General features: G+C 43.5%; 1 protein-coding gene across 10 annotated transcripts in view; it reads right to left on the bottom strand.

The window, feature by feature from the left end:
* TBL1X (transducin beta like 1 X-linked) overlaps window positions 1–18,749 on the bottom strand; it is a 261,662-nt gene that overhangs the window by 103,358 nt on the left and 139,555 nt on the right. The window contains exon 1 of one of the 10 annotated variants that reach the window (XM_017953877.1): window positions 2,127–2,411. The exons of the other annotated variants lie outside the window; for them this stretch is intronic. The gene's annotated coding sequence lies outside the window, so the exon portion shown is untranslated. Of the gene's footprint in view, window positions 1–2,126; window positions 2,412–18,749 lie in introns of those variants that run through there. 10 annotated transcript variants of the gene reach the window in all.

Raw genomic sequence — 18,749 nt, forward strand, 5'->3', positions numbered from 1 at the left:
GCCTCAGCCTCCCGAGTAGCTGGGACTACAGGCGCCCGCCACCTCGCCCGGCTAGATTTTTGTAGTTTTTAGTAGAGACGGGGTTTCACCGTGTTAGCCAGGATGGTCTCGATCTCCTGACCTCGTGATCCGCCCGTCTCGGCCTCCCAAAGTGCTGGGATTACAGGCTTGAGCCACCGCGCCCGGCCTCAAACTGAATTTTTTAAATGAGCAAGTGTGTTTGAGAAAGGAAAAATGAAAAAGGTCAGATGAGAAAAAAATTCAGACTAGATTGAGCTCTAGCAGATGTTAAAATTCTTAATTTTTTTTTGTAAAGAGAACATTAAAATATGTTAGCAGCTTCCATATCTAAGTAGCATTGTTCTTGCCACATTTAATTATATGCATACCTTATTTAACAACATCTTCATATTTCCCAAATCCCGCCTTTCTTTTCTACTATTCCCACTTTACTAGTCTAATAGAAAACAGGCTGCTTCTTCATGCAAATATCACTTCAAACACAATTTCAAAAGAGAAAACATGATGCCCCATTTCCTACAAAACCCAAATACAAGAAAAATAGAATTTAAGTCTGCTTCCTGGTTTAAACATAACCTGATTTGTATTGGGCCTGTTCAAATTTGTCTCAGGTCCTAAGATCACCCTCATGAATAAAATAAAATAATAGGTTAAATGTAAATTATATAGGTACCCACAGTAGAGTTGGGTGTGTATATTAAGAAGTTCTGAGGGTGACATTCCTGACAACAAATTAAACACTATGAACCAAGTGTTGCCCTTAAATGATATGTTGAAGATGTCCTTTAAATGAAAGAAGCTAATGGAGAAAACGGATGCTATGTGAATTTCACTTTTAACAAGTCACATTCAGCCCTCACTGCAGAGAACAGCTCTTTGCAAAAACAACAACTTGAAAACACTGCAGTTATGACATTTACATGACTTTACAGAAATATCACAGATTAAAAATAGAAGACTGCCTCTTAGTTGGCTATAAACCTTGTCCCAAAAAAGTATATGAAAAAAAGAACAATTTTGAGAAGTCTTCCCCAGTTTGGTTCCTCCACTACACAGAGACTTATCTCCTAGTCAATGGGAATAGATAGTTCCTTAAAAGGCATGATAGGAAGCCACACTTTGGAATTACAAACAGGAAAAGAAATGTACCTGAAATAAGCAAGATGCAAATGGGTTGGAGTTTTTACACTCTGCATCTTCTACTGAAGAAAATGCCCCCTGCAGGCTTAAGCAACTGGGATTGGTGCTTACATGCAAAAAAGTGACAAATAATGTGTAGGATGCTGTGATTAATTAGGTGGACAGCTTGATGCACCTACTCAGACCCTTGGAAAAGCCCATGGAGTTGGGCAGAGCAGTCGACTGATGTAAGCTTTGTCAGACTCCTTACCATTTTAAACAGGTTTGCAAATGTGTTTTTTGTTTGTTTGTTTGTTTGAGACAGGGTCTCACTCTGTTGCCTAGGCTGGAGTGCAGTGGTGCAATCACGGCTCACTGCAGCCTCTTATCTCCCAAGCTCAAGTGATCCTGTCACCTCAGCCTCCCAAGTAGCTGGGACTGCAAGCATGTACCACTATGCCCCGCTAATTTTTGTACTTTTTGTAGAAGCAGGGTTTCGCCATGTTGCCTAGGCTGGTCTCGAACTTCTGGGCTCAAACGATCCTCCCACTTCAGCCTCCCAAAGTGCTGGGATTACAGGCATGAGCCACCATGCCAGGCCTGCAAATTTGTTCTTGAAAGGCCATAGCAAATCCCACTCCATGGGCCACACAGAGTCTGTTCCATAGACAACAGACAATGGGTATAGCCGTGTTCCAATGAAACTTCAACTATGTAAAGTGAAATCTGAATTCCATTGAATTTTCATGGATAATGACATATTATCCTTCATTTTTTTTAGCCATCTAAAAATATTTAAAATATCCTTAGCATGTTGCCTGTACAGAATTAGCAGGGCTAAATTTGGCTTGCAAATTAACCTTTGGGTTAACCTTTGCATCAAATCATAGGAGTCATGGTCGGACCCTACCTTTATCACATCTCACAAAAACTTAAACCTCCATAAAAACAGTATGGCAGGCCCTCAAAAGAGTAAACAGAATTACCATGTGATCCAGCAAGTCCACTTCTAGGTATATGCAGAGGAAATGGAAGCAGAGACTCAGACACTTGTTCCTCAATGTTCACAGCAGCATTATTCACAATAGCCAAAAGGCAGAAGCAACCCAAAGGTCTATGAACAGATGAGGGGAAAAACGACATGCTGTTTATACGAACAATGACATATTTGGCCTTTAAATGGAATGAAATTCTGTCCAGGCGCAGTGGCACATGCCTGTAATCCCAGCACTTTGGGAGGCCAAGGTGCACAGATCACTTGAGACCAGGAGTTCCAGACCAGCCTGGCCAACATGGCGAAACCCCATCTCTACTAAAAATACAAAAAACAAACAAACAAAAAACACAAAAAAATTAACCGGGTGTGGTGATGCGCATCTGTAATCCCAGCTACTCGGGAGGCTGAGGCAGGAGAATTGCTTGAACCTGAGAGGCGGAGGCTGCACTAAGCTGAAATTGTACCACTATACTCCAACCTGGGCGACAGAGCGAGACTTGGTTTCAAAAACAAAAAGAGAATGAAATTCTGACACAGGTGTGTGAACCTTGAAGACACTACACTAAGTGAAACATGTCCAACATGAAAGGACAATTAATGTATGATTCCACTATATGAAGTCACCAGAGTAAGCAAAACAAGAGCTAGAAAGTAGGATGGTGGTTTTCGGGGGGATGGAGAATCAATACAGGAAGATGAAGTTCTGGAGGTGGACGGTGACTATACTTAATGCCACTGAACTGTATGCTTAAAATGGTAAATGTTATGTGCATTTTATCTCAAACAAAATTGCAATGAAATTGAAACTTCAAAGCACATATGTCTTCCAAAGACCCCTCTGTTGGTTAAAGAAAAAATCAGAAACACCAAAATGGTTATGAGAGTGAAAATGAGCATCAACCAGTTTGTTTTCAAACTAGCAAGTCAAGAATATATTAAGCCAGATTCAAATTCTTAACTAAAATTAAAAATGTACAGCACTAAGTTCTTTTCAGATTCAAAAATGTCATTCTGATATACTTCCCAGTATAGTTGTGGCCTTTCCTAGAAACAGTCTCAGAATCTTGATAGTTTCTGGAACATCTGAATGTTCGTCAAACTTAGAAATTCTCAGACCAGCTTCCATCCCTGGAGAATTGAGCTACGTGGCAGCAGAAGGGCACGCTTCGGTTCACTAAATTTGTATTAATCTGTGCCGTTGGGAAATGGGCTGGGTGTTCTTGTTAAACCAAGGTTAATCACAAAATTCATTCAAAAAATTAACAAATGATGCTGTTATACGATGTTCAGGACTGTGCTTGTGGTTGTGAGCAAAAACTTCAAAAGTCTAAGAAAAATGACAGGTATCAGGTCTAATTTATCTGAGTGCATCATTTCTCTCTACTTCAGATGAAAACTGCAGAGTCAGAAAAAAAAGGACGGGGATAGAATTTAAGCAAAACTCCTAGTCTAGGCCATCTCCCTTATTTTAAAAAGGTGGGGAGTCAGTGAGAATAAGACAGTGATATTAATGTATATTCTCTGCAGAAGTCTCCAGATGGCTGGTTCCCTATATTCTTATCTCCTAAGAGGCTCCAAGTCCCTGTGAAAATGCAAGGAGATATTAAATGATTTTGGAAGTGCTTTGGGCACCCTGAGTTTCTGAAAGGCATCTTCCTGACCTTTGAGTGCCCCTCGCTGACTACACCGCCGTCTGTCTCTCCAGTGAACGAATCTAGTCTCCAGGTCTACATCCCAGATGTCTCCAGCCCCCGCCCTCCATAGCTCCTCACTTATCCCTGCATGCACTGCATGACTTGGCCACCTGAAGGTCCAACCAGCATCTCAAACGTGACACGCCCATAGTGGAGACCTCCACCCACCCAACCATGGCATCTCGTCTCTCTTGCAGCCTGTGGTCTCCATAAGTCACACCTCCCTCCCACTCCGTGCTCACATGCCACACCTTCACTCCCCTGCCAGGACACACGCATGTCCACTGACGTTCTGCACTGAAGAGTGTCCTGAATCTGTTCTCTCCCCTTCTTGGCTCCACTGAGCTATGCTAGTGGAAGGTGAGGTTATCTCCCTGCCTGGCACCCAGTTGGAGTCATCACAGTCTGTCCCTCAGCCAGCAGCCAGTCACTGGTTAGTGTGGTGGGAAGCTGCTGCGGGGTTTCAGGTCCACACTCATCCTCTTAGTATTATGGCCTGCAAAGCACTGTAGGGTTTGCTCACCGTGCACACCTCTGACCTCAGCTCTGTTGGTCACTCGCTCCACCATGCTGGCCTGGCCTGTGTTTTCCCTCAGGCCCCTGGGTGCCTGGCCTTCGCATGTGCTGGCCTCTCTACCTGAAACTCTCTTCTCCTGGCTCTTCCGGCTGCATCTTACACACTTCAGTTCATCCATCTCTTCCTCACAGAAGCCTTCTTACCTCTAATGTGGAATCCCCTCCAACCCATGTCACCTTGTTCATCTCTGTCACAGGATGTGTTACTGTCATCAAATTATTTTGTTTCTTTGTTCCTCTGTTTGCTATAGGTCTCCCAAATAACAGGCAAGCTCCATCAGGGCAGGCGCCTCTGCAGCCACAGCACTTAGCTTGGAGGGTGCCTGACTCAGGAAAGAAATTTAATAAACAGCTAGGTAAGTATGAGGTCCCGGATAAATACACAAACTTAAGAAAGTTCAGAACTCAAGAGCCTGTAGTGGACAGCACAACCCCACGGAACACTGCATTTTCCTTCGTCAGGACTCACAGCATCTCTAGGTCTTGCAGAGCTTTTACAACGAGCATGAACACCAACCGTAAAGTGGATGGTGAAGTAGAAGCCACATGGTACCACATCCCTCTCAACTTACATGGGTAGAGCAGATGGGCTTGCTGCGGGAGCCACTGTCCCCATTTTGCCTACATTGAAGAGATTAATAGCATCATAATGTAGAGCTTACAACTGAGTTAGTCTGACACACAGGCAATTACTAGACTTCACACATTACTGGGAGGTCTAACAATAAAAAGATAAATGGCAACTAGTTCTTGTAAAGGCGTCTGCCTGTTTCCCACCAGACACTGATTTACGTGTGCACAGCAGCAGGGAGCAAATCTGAGGCAGCTCAGGCGGGTGACGTGGCACTGGAGAAGAAACGGAAGGACAGACACCCAAGCATGAGGATGCAAGCTCACAGCTGGAAGGTGGCACTCCGGGCCGCACCTGCACCTCTGTCCCCATTGCTGCCTACACCATCTCCCAAAGCTGATCCAAGTCTGCTCCCAGTCCCATTTCAGTCACTGTCCTCACTATTGTAACTACAAACTTTAAATATTACACAGACAGATGAAGTATGAGTACACACAGGGTCACAGCCTTTTTTCAAAATGAAAATAACATAGAATGTATGAGAGACAGGGTAAGTGTGAATCAGTTTTTACAAATGCCTTAAGGATAGGTGTGGGCAGCAAGACCGGGAAGGTAGAGAGAGGAGGTATAAATCTAGAGAGATGTACAGTGAGATGTCTATGCAGCTTTGCTTAAGTTAACTGGAAACTGGAAGCCAGGACGGATGCACCCCGGGTGTGGACAGTGCCGGGATCACTGGGGGATTCCAGGCTGTGGGCCATCCTCAGAGCAGAGGCCTGGGCTGGCCCACAAAGTACTGGCAGATGACTGCATATCTGCATGCTTTCACTTAAAACAAACAAACACAAAGTAAGATGTGTAGGTATCAGTTTTTATGATTCCCAGTCAGCTTTTACTGACTTTTTCAATTAACACCAATGCTCACGCCAGACTTGGGCGAGGCGGGGGTGGGGGTGGGGGGGAGGTCCCACTATCCTTTCATAGAAAACTCAAGTTACATTTGTGTGATGCTTATCTGTTTAGAATGTGCATAAATCCATAAGCCATATGGGCTTACATCATGAGTTTCTAAACAGTTAACAGTGATCACTCATATTCTAGAGTCCTGAGAAAGCCCAAGGTTAAATGTCTATCACTTTAAAAATGTCAAATGAACGCAAGAAAATCACTACTGTACACCAAACATCCCCAATGCTTTGAAGACCCTTCATGAAATTCAGGCATCTAAACTCCAAACCTACAACATGCCTTATTTAAGAGTATTTACTACAACCAGCATCTCAATATTACCAAGGAATATAAAGTGGAACTCTCGAAATAATACTCCATTCCACTGACTAGATTGACTAGATAATAAAAATTCATTTATGCGCATAGTTTTTTCTTAGATATAGACAAAGTGAGATAGATCTATGAAATGATAAATTTTTCAATAACATACATAATACTCAGAAAAATTCTATTTTATTTTATTTATTATTATTTTTTGAGACAGAGTCTCACTCTGTCGTAAAGGCTGGAGTGCAGCGCCACCATCTTGGCTCACTGCAACCTCCGCCTCCCAGGTTCAAGCGATTCTTTTGCCTCAGCCTCCCAAGTAGCTGGGATTACAGGGGCACGCCCCATGCCCGGCTAATTTGTTTTGCATTTTTAGTAGAGACAGGGTTTTGCCATGTTGGCCAGGCTGATCGTGAATTCCTGACCTCAGGCGATCCACCTACCTCAGCCTCCCAAAGTGCTGGGATTACAGGCATGAGCCACTGTGCCCGGCCAGAAAATATTTAAAAAGTCCATCTAATACTGATCCTTTCATCTAGTTCCTCACCTACCTCTACCTTCAAGGATCAGTTTGAAACTTACCTCCTCCAGGCCGTGAAGTCAATCCTTCTTGATTCCAGGAGGCATGGCCTGATGATTTTCTCCTTGGGCTCCAGGGTATCATGCACGCAATGCTCTGAAAGAACCTACTTCAATGTGCTCTAGTGGTGTCTTTACATGTCGGACGCCACCTCCCAATGCAAGACTAAGATCCTTATGTTTGTATGCATTAGCCTATTTATTCCAGAGGTTCTCAACAGGCAATGAGATGCATGCTCCCCTCATGGCCTCCTGGGACATCTGGCAATATCTGGAGACATTTTCAGTTGCCCCAACTGGGGGAGGGGGTGCTACCGGTATCTCCTGGGTCCTGGGATGCTGCTAAACATCCCACAGTGCACAAGACAGCCCCACCACAAGCATCTTCCAGCTCCAGCTGACCACAGTGCAGAGGCTGAGCGGCCCATTCTATCCACCTTATTGCCACAAGAATGTGTCTGTTCCCTCAAACTCAGTTTTCACTTTCTACACAAGTTTAATCTTTCTGGTTCCTCTCTTATCCAAAAGACGCCTTCGTGATACTGGCAGGAACTCAGCGTTGCTTATACTTTCCGGCACTCCAAGGCTCTTAAGGGCATCACTGAAGGAAGTGTGATCCCATAGGGCAGCAGCCTAATGCATTAATGTTTCTGTTTTCTGAAGCTACTGTGTCATCCCCTCCACAAATAACCCTCATGTCCCCACTCTCTGGGTCTCCCCAGATCAATTCCCACTGAGAACAAATATACTCTCCTAAACTTTACTAGAATAAAACACTGTAGCTATGCCATTTGGTTATATTCATTAACAGGTGCGGTAACATTGCTATCGATATGCAGTAATTACCACACAAATGTGTACATATAAGAGCACCTTCTTCACCACAACAAACAGCACGGGTGCGGGTGATCTGTGTCAGAGATCTCAGTGAACCTGACTTTCTACTCTCAAGAGGGCCTTTTCTACGTGGGCCTGCCCTGTTCTGCTCCCTGAGCGCTTCCAGAGAACGCTCTGTGGAGGGATGGTGGGCAAGGGGAGCAAATGAAAACCAAAATGATCAGAGACGCACAATGGGCTCAGGACTCATAAGGCATCTCTTCGAAATGCCGTGGCCCAACCATTAACACCATCTCGTAATGTCCACCACATCAACAACTAGCCTATTCAGCCAGAAACGAATGGGTTACGTTAAAAACACGGTGCCTTGGAGCTGTTCACACCATCTCATCATTCCCACTGGATTTCCAAGGCTCCAACTGGTGAACATGGTGTCATGTGGATAGAGTCCACATGGAAAGACTTACCGTATCTGATTCTGGGCCCCTGTGCACATCACGGGTAAAAAAGTTTACCATAAGTGTAAGGAAATAATTCATCACAAAGCAGAATTTCCAAGGGCTGGGTCTGTCTGCATTTATCTCTTCTTAATTTCTATGGGGTGGACACCTCCATTTAACAGTATCATCTTCACAAAATGGAAATTCGCCTCACAGGACAACAGGAGGATTCAGAACCCATAGACTGGGAAAACATAGTGATTTACAAAGCTCCCCGGGAAGCAACAGACTGTAAAAGGCTTAGTAGTAATAAAGGTGTCCCATTTGTAGAAGTTTTAACAGCACCATCACTGTAGGAAAACACAGTGCAAATTTTCCTTATTGGGTCAGAATATGTTATTACAACAAAACCAGGGACTTCTTATTAATCAGCTCAATTCTCTAAACCACTATTCACTCCAACCTGCATGATTATAAGATTCTCAGTAGTTTTAAGTGAGTTCATGCCTAGGGAAAAGCATCACGTTTGCTAATTTCTACAGAAACTCCAGGAGGAATCAATTTCTCTGTACTGTCTTTTAATCGGCAAAGGTACACAAAAGAGTGTTTTTTTCTTTAGAAAAAAAAAATTTTTTTTTTCAACCAAGTACTTTATATAAAAGGAAATGTGGCTTTACATATTTCTCTAAAACAAGAATTTAAATAAACCCTAGTTTTCTAAATACATGGCTCAAAATTACAAACAAATGTTTCAAATATAATAACATTTAAAAATATTCAATAGTTTAGCACTTTTACTGTGTTTTTTTCTGGTGGGTGGGGGGTACACACAATTGTTACTATCTGCTCTTTGGCAAATACACCAATCTGAAACAGGACACAATCTAATGCAAATACCAAAGTGATTTAATATGTTTTCATTCTTTGCATCATAATACCCAAAGTGTCATCCATGGGGTACATTTTTTTCCACTAGCATGTAAGATTTGTGCCTGGTCTGTTCATGGCTATCTTCCCTGTGTTTCACATAGTAGATGTTCAATAAATACTTGCTGGTTCATTGAATGTGTTATTGAAACACGACATGAATGCAAATGACTGAGGAACCTAAGTGCTCACCAAGAGCCTAATATGTGCAAATGTTCTGCAAGGTGCTACACAGCGAAGAAAGATTCACAGAGCTGGAAGACAAAGGCTTTCCCTGTGCAAAAAGCTCCCAAGATAAACAACATGCACTCCTGCTAAGACCATGTGAGATCATCTCTGGCCAAGGATGGGAAAGGGAGTGAAAATGCTCGCAGCGAAAATCTTCACTGCTCCCTCTAATCATGAAAACACAGTTCAGAGTCCCATCTGCGGAAAAAGAAAGGCCTCTGGTTACGTGGCTAAAACTCAGCATCAGTAATGAGCAAGAGACACGATATACTCAAAGCTGGGCATGAAAGGTAGGACAGAGGCAACCTTTGTAGCAGCTATCAGTACACCATCTACAGCTCTGTTTTCCACAGCCTACAATTCTGCATGGAGTGTGTGATTGTCTGAGTAATGCCAACTTTTCACCAGAATGAGGATGGGGACAAGCATGGAATCTCTTCGTCTATTGTTATCCCTTCTTCCCCTTTATCTTTTAATAAGGAAATACTGAATTTTACATGGGTACTCAGACACAAGGCAAGACAATGCTGCGGTTCCCCATCATGAGGCAGCAGTTTAGGGAACAAGACGCCCCTCATCCTCACCTTGAAAGCTACAGAAAGTTGTATTCTAGGCCATCAGCTACCTGTTGATTTAGCTAACTCAACTTCCCACCTATCTTCTAAAAAGGTTAAAAGGTGCTAACCGACATCATATAACACAGGAGAAAAGGGGTAAAGCATTCGATCTATAGCTCTGAGTGATTTCCTGGTCAGGAACCCAGGTATTCCCAGAGTGCTTATACTCTAGCAATCCCAGAGTCCAGGTGGACTGAGTATCACCGTCTACAGCTGCGAATGACATCCTGATCAGAAACCCAGGTATTGCCAGAATGCTCATACCCTAGCAATCCCAGGTGAACGAGGATCATCACTTGTAGTACCATTTTGTAAATTGACTTTTCTGGATGTGGAGCCAAACGTGAAGTTTCTGGAGCCCTGGGGTGTTTTCACCGAATAAACAAAGCTTGAAGTAAGCCCCGTCATCAAAGGAGCTTTCTGCTTTTTGGCCAGTGTCAAAGGAGACAGCCCTGGGCTGAATTCCAGGCGCTGACTCTTACTAGTTTCTATAGTCATGGTGCAATTCTTTCATCTGTTTCAGACCTTTTACCTTAAGTGTACAATGGGAATAATCATTTTTATCTCATGGGGATGCTGCCAGGATGAGAAAAACAGGATAGACTGAGGACTTGGCTCCCTTCCAAGCCAGAAGACCCTTGACTTCTCTTGGCCAATTCATTTTTTTGTTTTGTTTTTTGTTTTGTCTTGCTCGGTCTCCCAGGCTAGAGTGCAGTGGCATGATCCTGGCTCACTGCAGCCTCAAATTCCTGGGCTCAATGATCCTCCAATCCAAGCCTCATAAGTAGCCAGGACTACAGGTGTGCATCACCACATCCGGCAAATTAAAAAAAAAAAAAAATTTGTAGAGATGGGGTCTTGCTGTGTTGCCCAGGCTGCTCTCAAATGGCTGGCCTCAAGCAATCCTCCTGCCTCAGCCTCCCAAAGTGCTGAGATTACAGATGTGAGCCACCACACTTAGCCTCTTGATACACCCAAAGTGGGAGCTTGGAAAAGAGTTAAGATGAGGTCATCACATTTGAAGATGGCTCAACATTAAGGCTTACAAATCATCAGACTGACTTACTTGAGTGTTTGGAATGTCTGATGTTGGGCTCAGGTCGGAATTTTATCATTAACTGTGAGCCTGTAATTTTAAACTCTCCTTCCTTTATTACATGACAACTGTGGTCTAGATCTGCACAACCCCACAGAAATCTAAGGCAAGCCTTACGTGTAATTTTAAATTAATTTTCTTTTTCTTTTCTTCTTCTTTTTTTTTTTTTTTTGTCTTATTTGTGGTGGAGTCTCACTCTGTCGCCCAGGCTGGAGTGCAGTGGTGCGATCTCAGCTCACTGCAACCTCTGCCTTCCGAGTTCAAGCAATTCTCCTGCCTCAGCCTCCCGAGTAGCTGGGACTACAAGCATGCCCCACCACGCCCGGCTAACTTTTGTATTTTTAGTAGAGACAGGGTTTCACCACGTTGGCCAGGTTGGTCTTGAACTCCTGCTCAGGTGATCCGCCTGCCTCGGCCTCTCAAAGTGCTGGCATTACAGGTGTGAGCCTGTAATTTAATTTTCTTGATATATTTTAATTTACTCAGTGTATCCAAAATAGTATCATTTCAACTTGTATTCTATTTAAAAAATTACTGAGATCTTTTACATTCCTTTTTCCTACTAAATTTCCCCAATCATCACAGTGTATGTATTTTATACTTTTACTATATCTCAATTCACAAGTTACATTTTCATTGGCAATACATGACTGGTAATATAGGTAATAAAATAGACCCTGGAAAATACAGATGCACACTCCCACATGGTTCCCAACATTCCAGTAACCAAGGAAGTGTTGCTTTTTAAATTTAAATTAATTAAAAGGAAATGAAATGGTAAGGTCTGTTCCTCAGTGATAGGAGCCACACCATTGGTGGGACGGGAGAGCGCTAGGCAGCTTGGCCACCAAGGAGAGTCTGTAGCAGCTGAAATTCTCCTATTGGAGTCTGCAGGGTGGAGGGGTAACAGGGACTATTCAGCCACACGATTCCTCTTTAAGTGGTCCACAAACACATTTTCAAGTTATTGATCCACAGCATTTTTTTCTGGACTAATTCCGAACAGATTAATAACCGCAAACTATCCTAGTTTAAAACTCCCAGAAACAGTGTAACTTTCAGCTTAAAAATTATTTTTCACATTATGACTTGATTTTCATAATTTCAGACAGACATAGGAGCTTGGGATCTCAGACGTCACTGACCAAAGAACACATCGGATTTTGCAGACTTTGTACAAAAAAGAAAGAACATAAAAAATACCTTGCGGATAATTTTTAAAATAGGAATCGCTTGTAGAAATGATGCTATTTTGGATATGCTGGGTTAAATAGGATATATTATGGCATTATTATATATTAAAACAGGTATTGCAATATTAATACACAGTAAAATAGATGTTGCAATACAAATTTTACCTGCTTCTTTGTACTCTTTTCCTGTGGCTGCTAGGAAAGTATAAATTCCATGTATGGCTCCCAATCTGTTGCTACTGGATAGAGCAAATCTAGCTGGCTTCCACAGTGCCCGCAGGCTCTACAATTTGTGGACTGTAGCTGGCAAGAGGAAGAGGCATATGGAGGCTTTCCAGTTTTTTAGGCCACATGATTCTTCCTGTAATTGTATCTGCCGACAAATTTTTAATTATACACCCATAACATCTTTTCTTTTTCCCCTGACCAGCGTGAAACAGATTAAAAATCACAAGTTGTTGTAGTTGAAGACTAGCCTTCTCTAGGAAACAAAAAGCGATTTTCTGTTTGAAGTTATTCTTGACAGAGTGATTTACTGTAGGTTCTGTGAGACACGTGACCAAGGTCCAGGCGAATATTTGTGGGCTTCAGAACGCCCAGGCGATCGAAAGGTGGCTTGTGTCACTAGCCAACGCCCCGCCTTACACTTTGGTGGCCCTCCGTATCTCTCCATTTTGGGGCCGCTGACCTGGCAGGCTGCACGGAGGGTTACAAACTCACGGGGCTCCCCACAGAGCATCTGGGCAAGGATCCTGCCTGGCTGAGGTTCCCTCACTTATAAAATGGAGATGACCGTGCCAACACCTGTGCCACCCTCCCTAACAGACTGCCCTGAAGAACACAGGCAATGGTGCCACTGATGGGCTTTGTGGGCAACAGCACAGCGCCACTCAAATCCCAGAGTGCTGCTAATTAAGACCAGGTGACCCCAAACAAAATGACTGAGCCAGGATTAGTCTTAGTCACTGCTGTTATTATTGTTATACTAAATCCCCTTTTAGACATGACTTCCTGACCCTTAAATTTTCAGCTGTCACTTTAAGATTTAATTAAGTCCTGCCCCTTACAAGCACTGGGGAAATCAGCACTGGGGAATCCACGCCTACAGATGCTCGGGCAAACAGCACTGGGTGACTGCATGCATCTAATCCATGACGGCAAATCGAACACTCGACTGCCCTTGTTTTAGCAAGTGGAATATTACGGCCAGTTAAGTTCTGTTTGGAACTAATTAAGAAGCACCCATAAGAAAGGTGGGCATTAAGGAGAAGTCATTATTTTATGGGATGCAAATGATGCTGAATGAAGACAGAGTGTTTTGCTTGTATGTTTATTTCAGTCAGAGAATATCCGTTCTGTTTGTCCACAGCTTAAACTGGCAATGTGTGGGCATACACACGCCCGGCGACACTGAGTTCAGACTGAAAGTCATCCACCAGGAGCCACCTTCTGGAAGAAACTTGGCAGCATGAACGGCTGCTTCTCCATTCACAGTTTCTGTGCACGCTGCACACTGTAGCACGAAGAGGACTCCTAGTCTGTAGGAGCAAAGTACTAAGAGAAAATGGAATCTTGAGCCCTGAAAGGAACCCAGTGTTAGAGAAATATGGCCATTTCTCCGAGGATTTGCTCAGTCTATTGAATTTGGCAGGAAATGATTCATTCAAGGCTTGGCTCAACTCCTACCTAGTCAATATACTTTTGAGGAAAAATACACAAACATCATTAAGAAGCTAAATCTGTCGTGCTGTAAAACGACAGATGCTCCAACCCAAAATTATCATAGCATTTGTTTTTAGCAACCTATCAATAATTTCTGAATCTTTTCCCTCTCTTTTCATTTGTTTTCATTTCAAAGTTTGAGAAGCTTTCTTTAGAGGGGAAAAAAAAAAACCCCAGAAACCATGCTTAAAACGAAAACTACAAAAGGAAGAACTGGAGTTGACATTAGGTAAGCTTTCTACCCGGGATGCCCTAAAGCAGTCAAAGGAGATACAGAAGCAGCAAAAGAATGGGAATTTGAAAAAGGACTTCACAGAAATATAGAAAACGATCCTCTCCTCATCCTGTGTGTATTTATAAGACAGCTCAGTGCTTCAAAGACAGCACACAGCTTGCCACATAATAGATACTCAATTAATTCATGTGAAAAATACAACCGATGTCACATACACACACGTTCACATGTATCCTTGGGAAACACTGAACTTTGGCTAATGACAAGTAGAAACAAATTAGTAAGCTTGCCAATTTATAATAACATTAAAAATAATCTGTTATTGGCTAACATAAGAATCTGTGCTTTTCCTACAACTGTCATTCTATAAAGTTTGATCAGCACACCAGGAAACAGGAGAGCAGCCTCAGCATGCTCTTGTAACACCCCAGCGCAACAGCAGTCCCAACTGCGGTACACAACCAGGGCCCTTCAGGAGAGAGTGGTACAGTCAACAACAGAAGTGCCCTGGTAAGCTCCATCTCGGAAAATCAATCTGCTAGCTTGTTCTTGCTTTCTGGACTTAGCTCTTGTTTCATATGCAACTCTAACACGAAGATGCACGGTTTGGCTCAGGTCAGGAGGCTAATGGACCAGCAAACATCAGAAATGGCCCCTTCAGCTGAAACTCCAACACAGCAATCCTTAAAATAACTGGGATTCAAGAGAAACTCACAAAGTGCAATATTGGAAAGAACCTGAGATACACCTTTCAAAGCGGCTTAGGTCTAATACATGGAAAAAGAAATGCAAATAGCTGACAAATGTGATCAAATATTCCACCTCATTAGGAATTAAAGAAATGCAAGGGGAAAAATAAAGATGTCATGCATTCCCAGCTCAGCTGACCACGTTCACATGAAGTGCTGGAGAGGCCTGTGCCACAGCCCCTCCACCTACCCCCGTCCCTCCTCACTGCCATGCAACCCGCACAACCTCTCAGGAAAGCAATATGGTAATGGGTCTCAAGAGCCCTCCAGTTCTACTTCCAGCAATGTATCCTAAAGGAAAATGGAAGCAATCGAAATCTCCAGCAACACATGTGATACAGATGATGGAACATGTACTTGATGAAAGAGATGCATACAAACATTTTCAATCGATGTTGCTGGATGATGAAATGCTTACTACAAAGCTCAGAGTACAGCAGGACACACACACACACACCTGGAAGAAAACACACCAAAATGCTGGGGCAAAACTTCTAGGGGTGGGTTTACAGATGTTTTTCTTTTCATGCTTAATTTTATTTTTTAAAACTGCTTACAGCCTATTAATTTTCATAATTGGAAAAGAATTATGAAAACCCTGGCAAGTCAAGACTAATGCTTCCTCTGGTGGGTATTCATCAGATTACACAATAGTTGTTTACCTACTGACTTTTCTTCTAAGAACGTTGAAGACGGTCTTCCTTATGCAGTGTGATGTACTGAGGAAGTTCTTTTCTCCCCTAGGTATATACTGACCAACTCCCGTCCAGTCACCTTTTTGTATTTTTATGATGCTAAAGTTTATAAACACAACATTAAGTATTTATAGCTGATATTTGCTGCTTCTAAAAACACTCAGAGGAGAAACTCTCTTAGGAAGGCCTCCACTTAACCTGGCTGAACTGACCAAGGCGGGCAGCTGCCCGCTGAGCTTCCCCTGCCATCTCCCGCCTGAGCTGCCTACCTGAGTCTGAAACACCCAAACTGCTGACTGCCTCAAATTCGCTTATGTCAGTTGGCCTCGTTATTGCATTTATGAAAAGTAATTAAATATTATATAAAATGGTGAACTAGGAGTACCCCCAAATTAGTTTTTCTACAAAAACCACTTTGACTGCTTTTTAAGAGACTTAACCAAGACAGATCGCCTCAACGGATTTGGGAAAAGAAAAAAAAAAAATCCTAGATAGATTCTCTACCGAGATGGTTTCATACATCTCTTTAAATTCCCACTCCACTTCCAAGAGACAAACATTGTAGAGGCTACACCATCGAGAATGGGGAAAGCTGACTCCAAACTAGGAATAACGTATCCCCGTCCCAAGAAAAATCCTATTCCCTCTATCAAGAGATGGGTGAATAGATCTGCACTGATATATTTTAACACAAAACCGAAATAAACCACCTCCGGGAAGAGACGCTTAACACCCCTCCTCCACTCGAGTGGGGAATTTGAAAGAATACCGCATGGAAAGGGAAAAACATTAATTGAAACCCAACACCCATGACCTTAACCAAGTGGTCAAGGTCAACAGCAACAGTGATGAGTCGGGTTGATAGTACCTACCCTTGATATGATGTGGTGAGAAGGGCGCTTCACCTCTGGGGTCTTCTTCCTCAAAACCTACCACCCCAGTCTAATCATGTGAAAAACACTGAACAAGCCCAAATTGAAAAACATTCTTGGCCAGGGACACGGCTCATGCCTGTAATCCTAGCACTCTGGGAGTCCAAGGCAGGAGGGTCAGTTAGTTTGAGAATGGCCTGGACAACACAGTGACACCCTGTCTCTAAAAAAATTGGGGGGAAAAGAAAAAATTCCAGGCAAGGTGATGTGCGCCTGTGGCCCCAGCTACTTGAGCGGCTGAGGTGGGAGGACTGCTTGAGCCCAGGAGGTTGAGGCTGTAGTGAGCTATGATCACACCACTGCACTCCAGCCTGGGTGACAGAGTGAAGACCTCATCTTAAATAAGCAAATAAATAAATAAATTAATTTTAAAAAATAAAAGGAACAAAGAAAAAAAAGCCATCGTCTTTCATACTCTACTTCCATTTTCAGCTGTTTTCTCCCTTGGGAAGTTTTGGTTGCCCATCTCAGCTGGACTTGGAAAGCAGGGAAGGTGAGAACTCTCCAGGGAAGAATTAAAGCAAGAAGTGGGAGTGCCATCCAAGCCTCAGGTCTCAGGGCCAGGGCCACGAGCTGAGAAGACAGAAACACACTGGTGCCACTAAGCTTCATGCCAAAGCAACTGGCAAGCGTGAGAGTGGCAACTCCAACGCTAGAACTCAGCCATATAGCTGGAGGCTTTGGACCCCGGGGGCCCCAGTGGGCTCTGCCTTATTTCCAGGCAATGTAAGTGCCAGCACCAGCACTGCCTCATCCCACTGGACTTCTGCCTTGTCTAGAAGCCCTTGTCTTGTAAGGGCTACAAGTGAATCTCAAAGATTCTCTCCCAATTCTAAACTCTTAGGAACCTGTGAAATGTCTGGTAAGTCAGGCCGAGTGTCCAGAACTGGCACTCACGAGGCTCATTTGTTCAAACCTCACGAGCCTCAAATCCCTGTTGAGAAAGCTGTTTGCCCTTAGGACTGTGCTCTGTCTTTACCGCCCTGACTGCAGGGCCCAACATCTGCCCAATGAATGAGTGGACAGACGATCTTAGTGCTGTGAGAGCCAAGAGCGACAAAGGGGCTGAAATCCTGAGTAAAAGGGAAAATTCTGTAAACGTTGTGAGCGTTTGGAGAAAAAATTCTCAATAATTTTTGAAGCTAACTTCGCACAGAAGACTGTAGTAGGTTATTCAATTGTTTTGTTCTTTTGAAAGGGAAAGGCCGACACTTCCTATATGTCTTGAGGCAGGAGCACGGAGAGACAGCAGCAGTTCTGAAGTTAACTGGAAGATTAACACAAATGTATGGTGCAGGTGGGAGCTGAGGAGGCTTGTCCATTAGGGGCTCAGGAACTGTCTGCATTTGATTGCAGGGAAAACTGTTTTTCTGTTCAAAAACACAATTAAGAACAAAAAAAATAGGTATGTGATTCTTTATTATTTATTTTTGGGACACGGTCTTGCTCTGTCACCTAGGCTGGAGTGCAGTGAAGCCATCATGGCTCACTGCAGCCTCTACGTTCTGGGCTCAAGTGATTCTCCCACCTCAGCCGCCCAAGTTCCAGGAGCTACAGGCATGCGCCACTACACCTGGCTAATGTTTGTGTTTTTGTAGAGACAGAGTCTCACTATGTTGCCCAGGCTACAGTAGTAATACTTTCTAATGAACTGACTGCTAAGCTGTTGAGAGTCTCCATTTGTGGGCTCTGATGGCTCCAAAGATAGACCATGAACATAGCTAAATCAACAAGTAATTTTCCTAGCATTTCCCGATAGATGATTATGGACTCAAAAGGAGTTATTCTCTGACCAAGGTGTCCATCCATGGGTGTAAAAGACAAAGAGGGACGTACATGATAGGCAGCTTCTCAGACGGTGCCCGTGAGCCCTGGCATTCACACTCCAGCACGGGCCTGTCCCACATTTACCAGGTTGATCCACAGGACCAAGAGAATTGCTGCACATGACGATGCATCACTTCTGCTGCAGCCACACCCTAAGTGAGCTTGGAATTGACCCTCCAGCCCCACACGAGGTCTCAAAGGCTGCAGCACAGGCTGCAACCTCACGAGAGACCCTGAGCCAGAACCACCTGGTTATGCTGCACCTGGATTCACGACACTCAGAACCCGCGTGAGATCATTAATGTTTGTAGTTCTCACCTGCTGAGTTTTGGGGTCATTTGTTACACAGCAATCAACAGATAACTGATACAAGGGCTGAAACTGGAGTGCATTGGTGGAAATGAGAGAATGTGGCA

Source organism: Papio anubis, chromosome X (assembly GCF_008728515.1).
Source record: "Papio anubis isolate 15944 chromosome X, Panubis1.0, whole genome shotgun sequence".
Taxonomy (NCBI): domain Eukaryota; kingdom Metazoa; phylum Chordata; class Mammalia; order Primates; family Cercopithecidae; genus Papio; species Papio anubis.